The 20,858-nt window shown below is 36.4% G+C and overlaps 1 protein-coding gene across 2 annotated transcripts in view; it reads right to left on the reverse strand.

The window, feature by feature from the left end:
• Positions 1 to 20,858, reverse strand: part of LOC121313343 (ataxin-1-like) — a 139,579-nt gene that overhangs the window by 65,903 nt on the left and 52,818 nt on the right. Inside the window, exons 1-2 of one of the 2 annotated variants that reach the window (XM_041245757.1) lie at positions 12,318 to 12,349; positions 1,420 to 1,537 (exon numbers count right to left, since the gene is read on the reverse strand). The gene's annotated coding sequence lies outside the window, so the exon portion shown is untranslated. Of the gene's footprint in view, positions 1 to 1,419; positions 1,538 to 12,317; positions 12,350 to 20,858 lie in introns of those variants that run through there. The other variant, XM_041245755.1, reaches the window with a different exon arrangement.

Raw genomic sequence — 20,858 nt, forward strand, 5'->3', positions numbered from 1 at the left:
CTTCCATACTGGTCAGACATCAAAGTTAAGGTCACAGACATATTTAGCTGCAGCGTTTTTATATAACCCTACAAATATTAAGGCAAACAGTGAACGCAACCTAAAATGGTAAACAGAACCTAGCAAGTACAATTTTTCTTCTGGAACATTCTTATTTTCTTTCCAATAAGTGGTCTAGGCAGCAAACAATAAATCAAGTAATCACATGTATCTAATTATTCAATGGCTGCCTGTAGCATCTGGGCCTACTACCACTAACAATAACTTAACAAGGCTGACTGAAAAGACCATGGCCAATTAATCTAATAATGTGTTACCGTACTTTACAGCCATATTTGTAACAAACCTAACTGGTTTATTAATATAACCCATGTAAATTAGACAACTACCCATACCTGTAGTAATTACTTACTTAGACAGCTGCAGTCCTTATTCAAATTCAGGCTGTGAGGGCTGGCATCTTTGGCAAACAATAAGTCAGTTATTAGGTGGAAACTAAGCTTACTCTATTTTTCTTTTCATTTTAATGTTTGAGGTTACAGTATGTGCATACATGGACAGATCGCAACAAACTTATCAAGGTGAAGTGGTTATAACGCAGCTGGCAAACAATTACCTATAAGGGGTACTTAGTCAAATAATTTCAATCCCTTCTTTCATAAGCCAAATCATACAGTTCAATAACTAGTAAACATTTACAATAAAAACACAGTTGTCTCTCACAACTTATTTAGTAACTCTTAGCCATTACTGCTTTAATGTTACATTATTCACACGAATGTCCAATAATGAATCTCTAAACCAAAAAGAAAGCTACTGCATACCATAGACATCCAGCATAAATCAACTGCCTAAGGTACAGTATCACATACATAAAAACACTTACTGTGCTCCAGCTCAGTATGGATGGCCAAAATTAATGAACTGAATCATATTTTTGCCTACATTCTGCAGTAATCAGATTAAGTTTTCACTTATTAAATTAGTTGAATACCAGGGTAGACTCTAATATTGTAATTTGTTGAAACTTCACAAGGAAGTGAGGTCCCAAACACTTTGGACATCATCATTAAGCACAAGGTTACAAATATAACGCAGCTGCTTACAGGATCTTTTCCTTTCATTCACATTCATATACCTAATACGATCACATCTCTGCTTGTGCAGCTTTGTTCTAATGCAGTTTCTCATACGATAGCTATGCAAAAGGTGTTGGGCTATGAGGCCTGTAGCGAAGTTTAAACATAACATGCATATTAAATACAACATATTACTTTTAAAACTCACATTGAGGTGGAATCCTGCATTTTTTAAAAATCAAATAGCCACTTGAAGTAGGGTTTTATAGCTCATTTCCACATTTGTACCCAGGAAAACAACAAGCAGTGTGTAGAGAAAATACTAAAATAGAAAACGTACCACATTCAATGCAGTTATTCTGCCCGTCTCTTCAATCTTGACCTGCAGAGCAGGACCTGTGGAGCATGCTCATCAGCCTTCAGTAAAGAGCTTCTTATTTCCAAAATGTACCTAAAACCTGGGGAGGGAAAAAAAGAGAGAAAAAGTGAACATCATCCCCAAATAAAGGCTTACAGTATGATGCAAATAAACATCAGTTACTTCAGATTATTCATAAATTAAACGCACTTCTAAAATCTGAATATTTAACAAAGAAGTGTATCAAAAGTATGTGGAGGGGAAAAAAGTTGAATTCCCAGGTGCTAAAAAGAAAATGAACTCTATGTGACTGTTTACTACAGCCCATTATTACAACCTTCAAAAGGAGTCACACATGTTTACTCCCTCCTTGAGGCCTTTCTGAAAAACAGGAATGTTTGTGCTACTACCTGCAGCAGCAGGAGGCTCCAATGTGGCTCATAGAAGCAAGCTCCACTGTAGTTCAGAGAATTGATATTTTTCTGTCATAGGCTTACAAGGTGAGAACTTTGTACACTATGTAAAAGATATGGGAAATTGCAGCTTTAAAACTAGAATATTTGCCTTAAGGTATCAACCTTTTTTCAACACTGTAATGAGTTCATATAATAATTAGACCTGGGAATACAAATAAGTGCTCTATTTACTATATCGCAATCTTGTTTTGACTGACAGATGGAATTCATCATCTGTTTGTTTTGGCAGTAGGTATGTGTTTAAAAAGAACAACACTTGAAACACTATAAATTGTAGCCAGGCAGCTTCTGTATCACGGAAAAACACCTACAGCTGCAAAACTAAATAGCAGGATACTTCCAATATGACAACTGTACAAACAAAGGCAGCGAGATGCCATTTTCTGCACATATTTATTGATGAAATGCTTGTAGAGTACAGGGTTTAAGTGATGCATATGTGTCCTGTGCAACTTCCCATTTCAGGAAACTACCAACGATAAAAAGATAGTGTGATGACAACAAAGGGCCAGTTCTACTACAGTACTTGCTTTCAAACAGTTTCAGGTTTCTAATGCAGAAATGGCACGTATACAAAAGTTGATTCAGCAGCAACTCTTTAGACAGGTAAAAGGCTGTCATTTGTGTGATGCTTGCAATCATTCTGAGAAATTCGTATTGCAATTACTCAGATACAGTGTTTAATGTGTAATTGCATCTGTGTACGTATGTGCCATCTACAGCAGAATACTGGCGTGCAATGTCAACAAAACAAAAGGAAGTCAAAGTGACAGATCACTATAGGGTGATATAAAGACACTTCAGTGGATCTAGTCTTACAGTTGCATGTAATGTATCAAAGGCAGCCAACTGGAACTGAAAAGGAGCTCCTGGTAAAAGTGCCTTAACAAAAAAACAAAAGAAAAAAACATTGAGTAATTGCAATAAGAGCCTCTCAGAATGACTGCAAACATTATAAAAAGTTTTATAAGAAAAATTAAGATGAATACTGAAGCTCCTTGAAGGCTACAACAGAAAGAACAGGATAAAGCATTATACCTTAACGCTAGTTAATAGTAACTAAAAAAAATTAAAGATTCAGTAAAAATAAACATGTAACCATTTCAAACGTTTTTGGTTTGTTCAGCTATACAGCTTTATAAATAACAAATGTATATGTTTTAACAGGTTATTAAAGTTGTATTTGCTTACGTAAACACATAATCATGATGCTTTCACCCCAGAACACTTTTGTACTTGAAATGAGACTTATGTAATCCTTGCTAATTTAGAGCAGCTGCTACTACACTACTAAAGAGCTAGAATACAAGTAGTAGTGCCATGATTGCATCACATCTTAACCTTTAACCACACAAACTTAATTAACTTCTGACTGCCTGGGGAACACCCGTGCAAGACACGCATACAAGCACATGATATGCGGTACATTTTGGGAATTGCTTAGAACTTTCAACAATGCTTCTCATTTAGTCTACATTAGCAAACAGACATGTCCTCTTTATTGTGTTCTTTGATCTCTGTATGCTGCTGATTAAGATTGAACCACATATGTTTTTATTGTACTGCTTGTACTTGTAGTTGTCTTTTTATTGTTTTATTGGACTCCCTTGTAAATGAGGTCTTGCTCCCAATGGGTAAATCTCCTGGTTAAATAAGTAAACAAATAAATACAAAATAAATAAATACAAAAACAAACCTCCTTTCAAAGTGGAACTCTCCTACAGCAGAATGTGTTGCTTAGCAACCAAAACCATCCAAACTGAAATACTGCCGTTTGCATGCACGGTAGACTGTGTTTCAAACATGAAAGCATGAAAGTTACTAACAGTGCTTTAAAAGGCACTTACAAAACTCCTAAAGCCAGACCTGGGTGCTGTTTGAGCATTCCTAAGCACTAGGGACATTGCATAATGGTAAGGAATACTATGCCCCCCTACCTATCTTCTAAATACACTGTAACTCTTCCTGCTAGGGTCACTGGGTCTTTTCTACCCACTTTCCTCTGACGGAAGGACAGCCAGACACCTGCTACTACAGAGGGTAGGTGCAGTGACTAGTGCCAGAGGATGCTAAGACTGCACTGACAGAAGCTTGAATCTGAAGAAAATACATCACTGTTAGCGTGTTGTAACTGTAGCAGAAGACTGATTCATCTAGTCTGTGAACACATCAAACCCTAAACCCTAGCCCAACTCAGGCTACTTTTAAGGATCCATTCAAATGCTGATGTATTTTGAGTTCTATGTGTGCATAATTTGCCAGGTAGAAGTTTTTTTTTCATAAAATGTAATTTGATAAACCAGAAAAAAAAGTTATTAAGCAGCAGGTTTATAGCTCTGCATAAATACTTTCAGTTTCCATTGAATACATCAGAGTCATTACTTTCAAAAGAAAGTGATACATAAAGGATACCATCATTAATAGATGGTTTGGATCCTGTTATAAAATAATTCCAAATGGCATTTAGTAAGGAGAAATTATGATGCAGCAAGTGAGGGAGTTAACACGTTTCCTGTATTCTATTATTGGTTACATTATTTGTTTTGCATTTTAACATTATGCATTACATTATACGAGGCAGTTAACCAGGGATTGATATGTCTTATAATAATAGGTGATACTATGTGGAAACTTAATAAGAAAATAGGGGTTTGCAGTTTACAGCCTCTGTACAGCAGTAAAAATGCCAGCACCCCAAATGAGAGGAAAATATTCTTCAAATTGACTTAAGACACTCAATGTGGAACAATTGCTATTGACTGGTACTGAATTGTAAACATGAGGGAGGACATATTTTCTTGTTTTGAAATCAACATTATATAAAGTCCTCTCAGTAACTCACACCATAACAATACTATTTATTATTTCCTGAATGTATAACATGTACAATAAATCTTAACTTATGGGGGCGTTAATTTCAATCATGTGTTGAACTATTCTGGAAAATCCATGATCCAAGTACCACTGGGCCACATTCTCAAAGCTTTTCACACTTTCTGCATTTAGAAAGAAATGTAAACCATTAAACATATCAGGTTGTTATTGAAGAACAATGTGTATCCTGAACCTCTACAGTACAGCCAAATGAAATGTGTTTAACTAAAATCAATCAGAGGAGGGGGTTGGTTAATTGTTACCCAAGCTTCCTATGTTAATGACACAACAAGCACCAATGCAAAGTTGTAGGACACTTCAGGCAATTCAGCCCACTGCTGTTCAACAGTGCTGTACTTTACACAATTGTATACCTTCACTTACTTGACCACTTCAGCGAAGGTCAGCTTACACAACACACAACGGAGCTGCCACAACAATCCAGACAAAAATGGTAAATTAATTGAAACTGTCAAAAGCCGGCAAGCAATTAAATGAAACATGGAGGTAGTCAGGGAGTGGTTTCCTTTGGAACCTGCTGGGAAAAACGTCTTGCTTTTAATATTAAACAGACATCTGAGGCAGACACTCACATGTGTTTTACAATACACTCACAAAAGGGTGGCCCAATCATAAATCATTAATTCTGTCTTTTTAAATTTTATTTCCCCCAAGAATAGGCTATTCCACATGGTGCTCCCAGAGCTGGGAACCATGCCTGCAGGAGCTCCTAATTTTAGAGTTTCAAGTAAACTTTTCTTCCTGAGCCTTAGTAATATTTCAAGGCCTTGGACTTCAAAGTAATGTCCCATGCCATTTGAAAAGCTATTCATTAGGAGCACTGGCTCAAGCACAACAACAATTTAAGCCTTTTACTACATCAAAAAGGCACTCTGATTGCTTTAAAGGAAAAGCGGTTGAGTGGCAGTATGTGACAGATGCAGATTTTGTAGTTAACATTGCTTATATTATGCTTTTACCAGTTACCATGTTTTCTGGTATGCTTTATCATACAGTCTGTATCTGTGCCTTACTGTGCTTCGTCAATGAGCTAAAACCATAAGACATTTTTCTACTTCACTATAGCTTTTTCTTCTGCTACCACTATGCGCTTCTATACTTTACTACGCTTTACGCATGCACAGTAGAAATAAGACATTACTTAATGTAAACATATATCCAACAACCCTTCTGCAGCAGGAAACAGACACACAACTAAAATGATTTTACAGCAAGTTTTTAACATTGAAAATACTTAGAAGTGCCACACTATTTAAAATAATTGTAGTTAATGAACAAAAGAATTCCATAAATCTTAGCCATTTTGCACTTCCATTACTACATACATCTCAAATGTGCAGTTTTAAACGAAACACGTGCTAATGCACACGTTTTTTTAATTATGTGGTCAATGTGGTACTATTTTAGATTAAAGAAAGCTATCAGTTTCTATGCCATATTCTTGGGTTAGCCATTTTCACTTGTACTGCCTGGGTCACTGTACTTCTCAGCCGTGACTTCTGGGTCAAAGCATTCTGCTGGTGGAAAGCATGTTAGTCAACAGGGAAAGCAGCTGATTGGTTAGTGACAAAAAGGAAGCCAGTCAGGGGGTGGGGCTCCAGGTGAAATGACCAAGGAAGTACAAGACCGACTAAAAGCATGTTTTGTGAACAGAATGTTCTTTAACCTTGTGTAGTCAGATATCAAGTTTTCAAATAAGAATATACCTTTGCTATAATATGTCTTTCTTTTTAAACTGCAAATTTGAGACCTACAAAATAGATTTGCATGGCAGAGAAACTTTAAGTAAATATCGTTAGCTACAATTACTTTAAAACCCATGCTTAGCTGAAACACTCATGTAACAGGAAGTTAATGTACAATGTTAGAAAACTACCCAGAACAATAACTGAGCTCCTTCTTCCTACTACTATGTTATTTCCTGCTAGTTAACTGTTAGGATTGCTTTATTCCTCTTAGAGAAATGCATCTGTCATTTAGGTTCCTTTATGTTAAACTATTTAGTCCTATGTGCCTTTGTACAATTGCTGGCAAGTTTCACACCATTTACAAAGCATACGCACTGTTGCTCTGCTAGGAAAGGCATGGTTTATTTTTGCCAGTGCATTCACACGTGTGGTTTTGTGTATTTCTCCCCACTGTGGAGCATTACTGATCTAGTCTGTGTATTTCAGTTTAAAACACTTTCCCACTGTGATAGATAGTGTACATTAGGAAAAGGAAATCTATTTTAATCCCTATCCTCATTAAACATGCTTTTTTCATATTTAATAAACTACAATTAATTTTAAAAAGGCAGATAATAAAAATGATTTATCCTCATTTTTCAAAGTGAGGGAGGCACAGCTTTTTCCTGTTACCTTTTAATGAGCTAAAAAGACACACATATTGTTAAGACTTGATAAAAGACTATTTGTGGTAAATACTACTACGACAAATAATAATAATAATAATAATAATAATAATAATAATAATAATAATAATAATAATAATACTTGAACACAGCAATAGAAATTGCTTTCAAATGTCCCTAAACCAGTCTTTTCCTTCCAGAAATTGTTCAGGGTATTGATATGTAAATCATTTAAAACTAACATACAGTAGATGGTCTAGCTTGGCATAGGAATATTGTTCATGGCACATTTTCAAAGAGGTAGTTAACAAAAAGCAAGGCTACTTTAACATGAAAAAGTACATTCACGATCAGATGAGAAAGGTCTGAACATGGCAGGAAGCCATTTGTAAAAGCATTGCACTCTCTGAAATGTTATAGGTTTTTGTAACATTTCATTCCTTTTCATAATTTTGGAACCGTCCAAATGAACCTCTCTCAAACTGAGGATTGATTGCTCTGCTCCTCAGAACAAAACTGCTCTGGTTGAAAATATTAATCATATGTGGTTTACTCATGACTGACTGTATTCACATTCACCACAAACTCAAAAGATGGTGCGAGTCAGAGGTGAGAACAAAACTTAGATATAATCTGCAAAATAGGAACCATCTAATATTTCATATTTGTTTTTATCTATCGTACATATACTGTAAAAATGATAAAATCTGAAACTGTACTTTGACCGTAATGACTGCAACTACAATTTCAAGGGTGCAAATCGTTTTCAAAATTGGTGCAGTTTTTTTTTTTTTGTAACACCAGAGGCTGTACTGTCTCACAATCAAGCCCCGCTCACAACTTCCCACACAACACAAACCTTCTCTCCTGAGTATGTGGATGAGTGTGGGTGGATCAAGTGAGTAGTCCAATCCAAATCAGAAACTAACATCATCGGTTGCTAAGGAATTAAAAAAAAAAGTAAACATGTCTCCTGCGCCAGAGTTTAATGTTGCTGCTGTATATGAGGCACCCTGGTGTTAGAACCTAGTGCCACAGCACAAAATCTGCACCCCTGAACACCCCTTGTTCATGTATGCGACAACAGTGTACTAAAGGGCACCTTGGTATATAGAGTTCTCAGAATCATATCTAAAGTGCTTCACTCTGCCCTCGTTTATGTAAGAAATACCTAATTTGCAATATTGATATTCTACAGCTAAGGGTGTTGCAGGGCAGGTTAGTGGTACAGGGTTTAGATATGGTTCTGGAGAGCTCTAGTGAGGCCACCAGGGTACTTTTCAAATGGGGTTTTACCAGGCTGTAACGACTAAAACAGAAAACGGTACAAAGTGAATCTAAACAAGAAGGAAGATAACTGACATTCCATATCAAGTAGTTATTTAAACAGACAATTTGCTGCACTTACAACATTTTAATCAAAAAGAAATAAATATTTACTGACCTTAGTATGTCATGTCACTGTCTTTTAATAAAATAAAAAATTATACTTTTAAACAAAAATACAAAAAATTCACACAATTATTTTTGTTACTGTCCATGAAACTCTACTTGAAATTCCACCTAAACAAAAACAAAAAAAAATAATAATAATAATTAGTCATTGACACCTCAACTCAATACTTTATTTAAAAAATGAGTAAAACCGCAAAAATAAGAGGACAAACATAATCTGCACAATAGCCCTAAAATGCATTTTCATAAAAGCAAGGGGTTTATTGATTTGTTCAATGTGCAACATACTGGTAGATTACAGTCATAAACCAAGCTCTGATAAACAAACAACCAAACAAAGTTAAAATAAGGTAAGCAAAAACAATATTTTTCAAGGATGAAATCTCACCGAATGTTAGAAATAAAACAAGCGTTTTTGTTAGTAGTTGTATACGCTGTGATGCTTACCAATTTACAGTATTAAAGACTTGAATTAAGTGATCAGTTCGTCACTTCGGGTCAATTGATGTTGTCAAAACCATAATGAATAGGATTTATTTTCATTTTTTCCCACTTTTATAGATAAACGTTATTTTGATGTAGGTATATTATATTTAAAAATACATGGTTGACTTTTCATCCCTATGACTTCACACATTATTTTCCCCTTCCTCCCTGATTTTGAATAAATTTACCTCCACTGTGATTTTTGGTACCAATTTCTGTGACAAAATCCCAGCCTCAATTATTACACTGTATGAAAGCTCTACTGTGGAATGGCAAATTCACACACTTTCCAAAACTAACATCAACTCATCATGCCAAGCATGCAAATATGCAGGATTCTCAATCATTGCCAGCTGATTTGACTTTAATGTTTAATTAATCTCATGTAAACAGAGTTCCCAAATCACTGACAGACAGTAGCAAGAACGACAGTGTGTCACAGAGCATGATGACGCATCAGCGTACTGCAATTAGGGAGAATACGAGAACTTAAAATACTTTTTGTAAATGACAGACACAGGCTACAATTATTATTTTTTTCACCTTGCCCTACCTTTGTTTGATCTCTGTGATCATTCCTACTGAATTTCAGATAATCTAACTAAGAACTCTGGAATGCTATCCACCTGCCCTCTGTTTTGGAGGTGGTTTTCCAGAAAGTCATTTAATGCTACAACCTTTCAACTACCTGCTCCATATAGAATAGCACAGCATAAAGCAGGTGGGGCCAAAACAGTTGGAAAATCACAACCTGTCAACAACCATGACCATGAAGCAACCAGGATACCACAGTTCAACAATTTTGCTGAACACAAATTAGAGGTGTATGGTAAAAAGGGGTTGAAGTTAAGTGTATGTTTGTATAGGCACACAGCACCCACCAGTCTTGCCTCACAGCTACCCGTCAGAAGGCAGAGCAGGCTTCAGGGAACCCAGTGATTACAAGGCTTTACAAACCTTCAAACTGCCAGGAAGGAGGCCTACCCTTTGCAACACCACTAGACTGTGACTTGGTCAAGATCCAGATACTAACTACTTATCCCCGAGGCGTCATCGTCATTTCCAAGCTGATTTTCAAATGTTTTAGCAGGTAGACGACTTACAGCCCTTGGAACACTGTCAACCCTTTACAGTACCTAAATTCCATTGATCTGCCAGACACTTACCAGAATTCCAGGGCTAAATTCCCTAGCCTCCTTTGTATTCTGAATATCCTACACTGCAAGTTCCTGACTTGCTAATTGCAAAAATGAAGTTCCAATTTGCTTAAAATGTGTACATATATATCTACATGCTTTCTGAATATAACTTTCAACAATTTACAATAGCCTGTATCTGTTCACTACACTATTCCATAGTTTAGTTATCTTGATTGATTTCCATTACATGAGAATAGATGTTAAAACTTCATGCTGATTTGAACTCAGCTCTCGTCAAGACGAGCACCAGCTAAGACGTAGCTTTACAATAAACTAATGTGATCCATCTGGATCTCCATCCATTTGTGTTTCTTTCCATCTGATGAAGTAGATATTCTTCTGCCTAGTGTTAATGGTTGAAGTGTAATGCTGGCTCCAGGGATCAGCTTATTTTGCCTCCTCAGCGTTTCAGCACACACAACGGCTACGATGCTGGCTCCGGGGGTCAACCACAGTGTGGTCTCCCCAGTGCATCAGCATGACAACCGTTTGGATTGAGCTAAGTAGGGTACATCATTGGGGTCTTCAAGTGGGAACCTTCCATCCTCTGTGCTACTAACAGTTGCAAAGGTGGTTATAAATAATATCTTTAGGAAAAATCATAAGCAAACTACACCTATAAAATATAAAATCCAAGCCTGACTGTTTCTGAGAATCCTCATTTCTTTAGCCTTGGCCTAGCATATATTCCTTCTATAAATATTAAAAGTATAACCCAATAGTTATGTATATTTTTCAATTAATTTAAGATTTTACAAACTATGCTTATATTAAGGGCAATTAATATTTAATTAATAGAGCATTTATAGAATTATAAACTATCTTATGAGTAAACTAAATTATGAGTCAAAACTTAAAGGTTTCCATTAGAGTTTTTTCAACCTTATGGTTTCCTACACTTTGTAGCAACTCATTTTTGAGTCCTGGTTTTGCCTTAATAACTTGGACTTGGACATCAGTGCAATAACCATGACCAGCTTTTGTGTCAGTTATTCTTGCTGTCAGGATAACCTTGTTACAGGCACTACAAAATAATGTCCAAACTTGCCCCATTCTTGAGCCTGGATACCCAGATTGAGAATGGAGATTTTGACATAAAACATATTGAAATCTAATTATATTTCTGTGTTCATTTCAAATGGAAAGTATTATTCTTACTTACTTCCCTTGAAAAATGCCTTGGTTTTTACCCGAGACTGCACTGGTTTTTGGTGCTCTTGTAAGGTGCTGGATTGGAAGCACTGGGGACTGGTATATTTTGGCTTTATACACAGAGCAGAAATAGCACAAGCTTATAGCAATATGGGCTTTTCCAACATTGCCAAATGAGGGTACCTTCTGGCTGTTAACAAGGTTAGAGGTAAAAAAAAATGTCAGTGACACACTGCAATGCAGACTAAATAAATGTATCACAACCTGCTGATTCTTGGAAAAAGTCCTTCTTTGTAATTTTCATTTTGTAACAGAGTAATATTCCTGCCAAAACTGTTAAATGCTTCCAAGAAGTAAGGATGAGTCAGTGAACCTGTGCTTCTTCAGCTGGTGGTTGTACATTAAGACACTTCCCTTTAAATATCAACAGCGATGTCTAGCTTCATCATTACAGGGATTTTCATTTTATATTAGGCAAACAGGCCAGAGACTGCAATTTCATAATGATGGAAATTGACAAAAGCAGAATGAGAGTCTTTGACTGAGTAGCATTACAGGCCCTTTCCTGTCTGAGGTTCAATGCAAAATAAATCAAAATAATTTTCAAATCAATAGAAGCTGGGCAAGTTACTGCCCAGTACTAACACACAGAGATGTGGGAAATAAAAGGTTTTATAAGAGATCGATAAGCACCATTAAACTTCTATTAAACTGTACTCCAACCAAAACACAGATGATCTGCTAGCTTTACAAAATAACCAGTAAAATGACCAAATCACTAGAATACTAGTACATTCCACTGTTTTAGTACTGCCTTTCAATTTTTGTATGTATGTATGCATAAGTGACAGAAATATAACGAACCTTGGTGGTAAATCTCTCTCCCAACCTGTGAGGGCGCTAAGCAGCAAAAGTAGGGTCCTTTGGATGGGCTGGCCTGACGGTTCTTTCCCAGGGTCGGGAAGTTGGTCCGTCTGCAAGAAGGCAAGACTCAGTTGCAAAAACGTATTGACCTGGAAGGGAAACAATATAGCAGCTGCAGATTGTAGAGACAGCTGCACTCATTTACCAAGGGATCATGCGTGACAGCATAAAAGGTTACAGATAATCGCAATCTACTCCTTCGATTGATTTTTGAATTTGAAACTAGAAGGACCGTGAGAGACCCAGTGAAAACTGTTGAAAAGAATATTTGTGAGTGTTTTGTTTGTTTGTGTTTGTAAACTACCAGATGGCTAACACGTATCCAGAGCTGTCGCCTTGGGCCAGCACAAAGCCGGATCAGCACTTCACCACAGTCATTATAAATAGTTGTTATCACCCACCATGAGCACTACTGCACACACCCGGACTGGTGACAGTTGCTAGTATTATTGTGGGGAGGATGATGTGCGTTTATTATTTGGGCTGCAATCCCTGCTCTTTATTCTCCATGCTTTACACAATGGGTGTGTATAGCCGGAGCCTATTGTTTGGTCACTAGACTGGGATTTACAAATAAAACATCCTTTTCCAAACCGGATTACAATTGTCTGTTCGTGATTATTCCTGCACTGCATCACCTCTGTACCTGTTCACAACCAGCAGCTACTTTGCTGCTGATTGTTATTGTTATGGCAATTATTATTGTTATTGTTAGGGCTCTAATTTTCAAGGTTTTTTTTTTTCACTGTCACAGCAGGTTGTTCTTTTGGCCAGCCAGTGTACAATGCTATCCTAAATAACTGATCTGCATTACAGTTTGCGTTTTGCGTATACTGTTAAATACTCACTATGTGATTCATGACATTGCACAGGTGAGTTTGGGAACAAAATATTTCTTCATTGGGAACCTACAGAATAAGAGATAAAAGTTTAGTTAATCCGTTTATGAATTCTAGGCTGTGAAGGCTTTTGTTACAGAGGTAAGAATGATATTTATTGTAGTTGTTTTGGAAGGAACATGACTTTGCAAACAAATTCTAGACTCGTTCATAATAGAACTCCCCAAGAACTGATAAAACACTCAATCACTGAATATAAAAAGTAAAACCTATTAGAAACGAAGTCAAGTACACAAATGTTATGGCTACTGCCTTCACCAATTCCAGACTCGCAAATGCTTCTTAGTACTGGTTATGAATTAGGTATGCAACCTTATATAAATGAAACACCCTACACCGAGTATGAGCAAACACATAATGAGGCAAGACAACAGAAGTGTTAAGGTTCAGTAATCACTTTTAAAGTACAATACAATTGATGCTAAGGGCCTTGGCAGCCTTACTACTAACATTTGTACCACAGTGAGTTTTAATTGCTGATGATTTGCCGTAACATTCTTGCTACTTTCTTGACCTTGCTGTTTTGGCCCGCTGCGCTTTCTGGCAAAGGTGGAGATAGCAGTTCTGAGGAATTGGATTTAACATTAAACATCAATTAGGTGATAAAATGTTGCATGTGCTGTCCAAGTCGGCCTGCAACTACTGCAGCCATCTCTCATTTCAGTAAAGAATTCTCCATCGAAAAAATAAATAAAAATTCAGAAAGGGAAAAGAACCTTGGAATTATACTGGCTTTACAGGGAACTTACATTTGCGAGCCCCTAACAGACTACTCTGAAGTACAGATAATTATGGCGGTGTTTTTTTTTCACTTGCACTTTTTTTAAAGGCTTGTAACCAGGAGGTCCCCATTTCAAATCCAAGCTCACTCACTGTGTGACCGTGGACAATTCATTTAACCTCCTTGTGCTTGTTGTAAATGACCCTACAGCTGATGCATAGCTCACACACCTTAGTCTCTGTAAGTCACCTTGGATAAAGGCATCTGCGAAATAATAATAATACCATAGAGGGCCCATGTTAATGCACTAGTAGTGGCAGCACAGCATTTCTGAGGAGTGCACAAAAAAACAAAGTTCAGCTTTTACTATAACATATCTATTTGGAGATGACTTGAGTTCTTCACTGAAAGATCATCCACGGTAGTACCATGATGCTATGTTAGTACCAAAGCTGTACAGCTTGAAACATTTAACCAGTAAACAGCATAATATTATCCTAAAATATACTGTTATAAGGATTTTGCTTTGGTTTTTTTTCCTAAAAAAAGTTTACACATTTGTAGTTTCTGGATATATAGTAAACCACTAAGTAAATATTTTATGTAAAAACAGTTGAACAAGTAAATGACTGTACACAGCAGGATTACATGTTTAATCTATTAAACACAGATTTACAGCTTTCAATAATACTGTATCTGCATAAACATGGGATTCTTGCAAGTAAGAGCTGAAAATCTGTTTTCTTATTGTAAATATATTTACAGTGCTCCCTCTTTATAAGGCAGACATTTAAACCAGCTGTACTGTATGATCAAGTTTCTCATTTGCCCAATAATGTGAATCAACTCATGTTATAAGACAACACAAATATACAGTCACTTAAGGCTCCTGACTAAAGAATTAAAAAGAGGGAGCACTCTATTATTATAATAAAGAAAAATATCCTGCTATAAGGCACTTGGGGCTATTGGAAGATGTTTTCATTGTCTGGAGGAATGCAGCCATGCCTGTAGTACCGCTGTCTCTAATTCCTTAAGGAAGTGTGGGGACGGAAGTCTGCAGCAAAGTCCATAATGGTCTGCACAGAGTAATAATAATAATAGCATACTTTTATATAGTACCTTTCATAGCGAACCACCATCACCAAATGCTTTATAGAGGTAGGCTGTGAACTGTGCATTATATGCAGAGTCACTTACAATAGACATTGATTTAACATCTCATCTGCAGGATGGAGCACAAGGAGGTTAAGTGACTTATTCAGGGTCACACAGTGAGTCAGTCAGTGGCAGGGGTGGGCTCTGAACCGGTGACCTTGTAGTTACAAGGCTTGGATTTTAACCACTGGACCACACTGCCTCCTAGTATAGTTTGAGACTGTTCCTCTGCCAGCCCTCTGTCAAATCCCATCAGATTTTACTGTATTACAGATGTCAGGAATGCCGTTTACAGTTACGTGACAGATTTGCATGCAAGTATGTGCTACATATTTTTGTCAACCACTGAAACACTATAAAACAGTGACAGTTTTGCATTCCTTATTTGAAACAAAAGTGATGCAAACAGCATAGGAGTAAAAGCTTAGTGAATATGTCCCTTTAATGTCATTAAAGCACTGCACACAATAATGAAAGATATGCATTGTGTTATAATTACAACACTGGAGGCTCAGCTCAGCTAAAGCAGTACTGTATCTGAATCACAAATGACTAAGCTAATCAATCTCCAATTACTACTGTTTTCTCCCAACAAAGTCAGGTTGGAAAATGATCCGACTCAAGGTCATTTAGAAAGTAACTCAATAGCAATGACATCATTACTACTGCAGGACAGTTTTATCACCAATCAATAGCAGAGCTCATCACACAATACCGATGAGCTCATTTGAAAAGAAGTGACCTGTTTCTATTGAGGACTTAAATTACAATCAAGGGCTCTGACTTTTCTTGCATATCTAACATAGAAAAAAAAAAAAACCTTCTCCTCTCTCAGTGCATGTTTCCAAAACACAAACATTGCATATTCATTCATATGTTCATTTTTAAAATAAAAATCTTCAGCTTATTGGACTGCACCCAAATGCAATCCAAAGGGTATATAGGAGGCTAATGGCTGTACAAGGACGAAAGGACACCTAATACTTAAATAGGGCTATTCATTTTCCATTCTGGGGACTAGCAAATTCCGTTTTTTCAATGTACTGAACATTACCATAATTAACATGGCATTTGAACATAAATATAAAGTTGATAGTTAAAATTAGTAAACTAATAAATATTACCACAATTGTCTTTCTTTTTTTAATTAAAACCAAGATTTTCAGACTCTTGTTGCTGTAACAGTAAGTAAAGCACCTGAAGACGCTTGCATGTCATGTTTATAAACATCACTTGGCTCATTGCTGGCATTCAAATAAGCAGGAATACTTAACTGTATTACAACAGTTTAGAAAGAAAACAAATGTCCAGCACAGTTGTGAGAATCATATTTAGTCTTCCACTGACACTGTACTTCAGTCTACGAATAAAGGACCTGTTAAGCTTACTGCTGGCACTACAATAACAATAAAAAAATATGAAACAGTTTAGTAACAGTCCAGCAATGTCATATGAGAGTAATCCTATGTACAGTACTCCACAAATGAAGTTTAGCGTTTTATTAGCATTATAATAACCAGGATTAAATTATGGATAGGGATTTGAGTCGACTCCAGCACCAGGATGTATTCCAACTCAAGGAACTGAATATTACACAATTAATAGAAAATATACTTAATTAACTGAGTTTTTATTTTATTATTGTTATTGTATTTGTGTTATTTTACATTTTATTTTGTTATTTTATCCTATGTTCATTTTGTACTCCAGTTTTATCTGGGGTATGTGGACGTACTCAAAACTTTGTGTTTTTGTGACTTAGGCTAAATACAGATTGGCATTGATTAAACACTATTGTTACGGCACACAGCTAAGTATGTACACCACGGTGTGGACACTCAGGGGCTCGAGTAACCAACCCAGCAAGCAAGAGCTGGATTCTAGATTTGGCATATTTGCATTTTTTCATGCCTTTCTCCTCAATAAAACTGCACTGTACCTGAAGAACTTGTCTACTTCTTCAACCTGCCATTATAGCATAAATTGGTTTCATGAACATAAAACAGACTTTGTTGCATTTCTGTATATAAGGTGCTATATTTCTTATGAAAGTTTGCATTATTGAATTGTTCATTAAGCCACTTCTGTAGTACAATATCTTGGATAACAACAAAATAAAGACATTCTAAATATAGTTTACAAATGATGTTGCTTTAAAAAAAAAAAAAAAGAACAATCGGAATCAAAATTATATTATTCAGAATCGATTCCATCAATTCCCAGATCAGGAATCTATTCTGTCGATGTTTGGAATTGCCCATCTGAAGTAACTTACAAAAAATAGATGGTGAGTAAGTAGATTCAAGAAAATGCACAGAGTCCTTTTCTTCAATCAGTTGCCAGGTTTATTGAAATATGCAGGGAGTCTGGTCCCAGGTACAGGACAAGCAGAATACTCAACATTACAAAGTTTGCATGACATTAAATACCCTTCTGTATAGATGGTCCACCTCCCCTTTCTCTTACATTAACCAATGGTCAAGGTAATTTAATTTATTGTGTGAGTGTTAATGTGTGTGTGTCTGTGTGTGTAGTCTAGTGTGACAACCTCTGAACTCAGTGCATTCTTCACACTCCTGGAGACAAAGGTCCATACATCTGCCTTTTGTTATCTCCTTGCGACCCCCTTTGATGCCAGTGGGATTATCTCTTTTGATCTCTCTGAAGTCTAGAGCCTGTTCCCTTCTAGTCCACAGCATTGTTATCTCATTAGCTTGCAGTCATTGTTGGGCAGTTTGTATACGCATCGTCTCTATCAGTGGTTAGCAGTACATGCAATTTGAACCAAACAGTCTGCTATCTGCAATATTAGTCTCTTTTCAGAAAAGAACACCAGTATAGCTCTGCTAGTCCACATGCGTAGCAAACCCCTAATCAATTCTCAATCCATGTTTTCCAACACCAACATAAAAAATGAAACACTTTGATTAAAAAAAAGGAGTGCTGACTGACTCGTTACTACACAGGTTCACTGCTGTGTATCACCCGACTGTAATTTAAATATCGACCTTTTCAATGTAAAGACATAATTAATCCAATTGTTTCTTTGTTAATTTTGCCTTGTTGCTTGCAAAATTTAACAAGACCTGTTTCTCCAGACAGAATGTCTTTATGAAACAAACAGCGTTGTAGTGTAGTGACTATATCCTTTACACAGTAAAACAATCCAATTTGCTTTAAGGAATGTATAGCTAGAAATAGCAAAAATTATAGCTTTATTAAATGCAGTTAGTGGAAAGAAATAAACTAAACAACAATTAAATATGCTTACATACATTGGGAAAGCAGCGCTTTGAGCACCGTACCTTGGATCTAAGTTTTTCAGTATAGAAGAATGCAGTGCTTTGCCACCATCCTCTTATAGATAATCAGAAAATGTTTTAGCTGTCTTTTACTGAAACATTGCTTTTTTTCCTTTGCTGGTGCAGTCACCATATTGAGTTTCAGCACATGAATGGTCGCATGATGAATTGACTCAACCTGGCTGAATACAGTGCAGAAAACTTTGTGAATAGAAAGCACAACTCTGAAAAATGTCTAATTCCACGATCGGGGAAAATCAGAAGCCCTACCTAAGTTAGCCTTAAAAACAATTGTAAACCAATGCTTCAACTATTTTTATGTATCTTGCATTCCTTTAAAAAAAAAAAAAAATTCCTTGCTCTTTAAACCGGACTATAAGTCAATGGCAAAAGTTTGTAAAAGATTAGATGACAATTTCAAGCCAGTTGTTGTGTTCACCGTGACTGTGACTCAGGTAGAGAGACAGACAGGAGTACATAATAACGGTCCACATTTTTTAACAAAGAAGCTTATTACATTCTTTCAAAATCTGCCTTTACCTGGCTTTCAGCTTTCTTTGAGCTTCTCTAGAGAAATAGCTGAAAGGTCTTATTGTCAAATGATTTGAAGAGGCAGTTTAGTGTTGGCACTTGCGATTCTCCAGACAAGAATAAAAACAGATTTTAAAGAATATTATATAATTAGGTCCTTTTTATTTGCCTTAAAAACAGTAGTACACATGATTCTCTATCCAGGTACCCAGCATTTCTTTTTGGAGCAATGTTGAGTTATTATATGTTATGTATTATTATTTTAATTATTGTACTGGGGTAAGGAACCTTTACACAACTTTAATATTTGAATCAATATCAAATGACTAACCAAACAATAATAATTACATAATAAATGGGCTACTGTACATTAGAAGAACACATTTTCTCTATGGTTTCTGTTACATAACAAACCGTGAAAGCCCAGCTATACTCAGAACAGATCATACCTTTCCGGGTTCATAGACTTCAGAATAGTATTGTTGTAATCTTTAAAAAGATGGCACCTACTCTCAGATCTATAAAGAAAAGACCAGGCCTGACCCGACAGCAATGTTGCTAGGAGGCAGTAGAGAGAGTGGCTTCCATAGCAGCAGGCTTTTTAGGGAGTTCAGTTCTCAGATTCACAGCATTAAAGAGTTATGAGGACATTAATCTAAACATGTGTCTACTTAGTTATGTATCAAAGACAGAAAGACAGAAAGAAAGAAAGAAAGAAAGAAAGAAAGAAAGAAAGAAAGAAAGTCTGCTTTTTGGCACAAACGTATTTATTTGGGACCTGGAAGTGTTGTGACTTTTAAAGAAGGTCATGTGTTGCACTTGTCACTCATTGTCAGAAAGCCTCTTCCCAGCAAACATCATTCTCAGTTATCAAAGTATTTGTGCAACAACTTTGTGGTACAGTATTTTAGAAATAATTCTAAAGTGGGAATTGTTGGTGTTTATTACCATTTTAATATTTGCTATTTTATTGGCATTGTAGCTTTAGAACATTGGGTTTAAACAAAGGAACAAGTGAAATGGCAACACAGACCCCCTGCCAAGGCTGTGAATACAAGACCTATCACTGTCATGAACAAGTACCATTACTAACTGTACATCCACTGACACACATAGTGTACTCACAGACAGCTGGGTTGCTTATATCCCCCGCTGCAATTAAGAAATTGGCTAAAACACAGCTGTGCTATGAATGGCTCTGTAGCAGAAAAAATGTCTTTACAGCATTTGTACACAATACTTAGGGGATGATTCCGTAATGCCATTCCTGAGAACTAACCTGTCTATTCTCTTATGCCACTTACAAGGTTCAGGGGCATGTCATTATCCTGAAAGTGAATGGGTGTAAAGAGACTGGATTAGGAATATACTCTTATATTTTAACTGACTACTTGTATGAAAAATCACCTGGGTTCCTCATTGATTCTCCAACAACAAATGTTGAATTTGATTACACACATGCATACCAGGCTAGCCTACCCAGTTTTGAAACTTAAACCCCACTCTTCACTATGGTATGCTGTAACAAACTAATGGGAGGGGAGACTCCTTCCAATGTTTTTAAATGTATTTGAGTAGCAACACCCTTCTGAAAACTGCAGCACCTCATGTGAGAGATGGACAGTATATCGAACAAAGCTTGCTGTTTCAAGTACAGTAAGATACTTCATTCAAAGCACTATCTGGGAATCACAAATTCCCCTAAACTCTCCTTAGGAAACTGCCTACTGTTACTTCTTGGTTAGCCCGGTTCTGGATAGATTAGTAAAATGCACAATGAGAACTTGTATTCAAGTTTATTGTGGATGCTACAGTAACGCATAGCAAAGTTTATACAATTATTGTGAAAGCATAAGAAAATCAAGGTTAA

Source organism: Polyodon spathula, chromosome 3 (genome assembly GCF_017654505.1).
Source record: "Polyodon spathula isolate WHYD16114869_AA chromosome 3, ASM1765450v1, whole genome shotgun sequence".
Lineage (NCBI taxonomy): Eukaryota > Metazoa > Chordata > Actinopteri > Acipenseriformes > Polyodontidae > Polyodon > Polyodon spathula.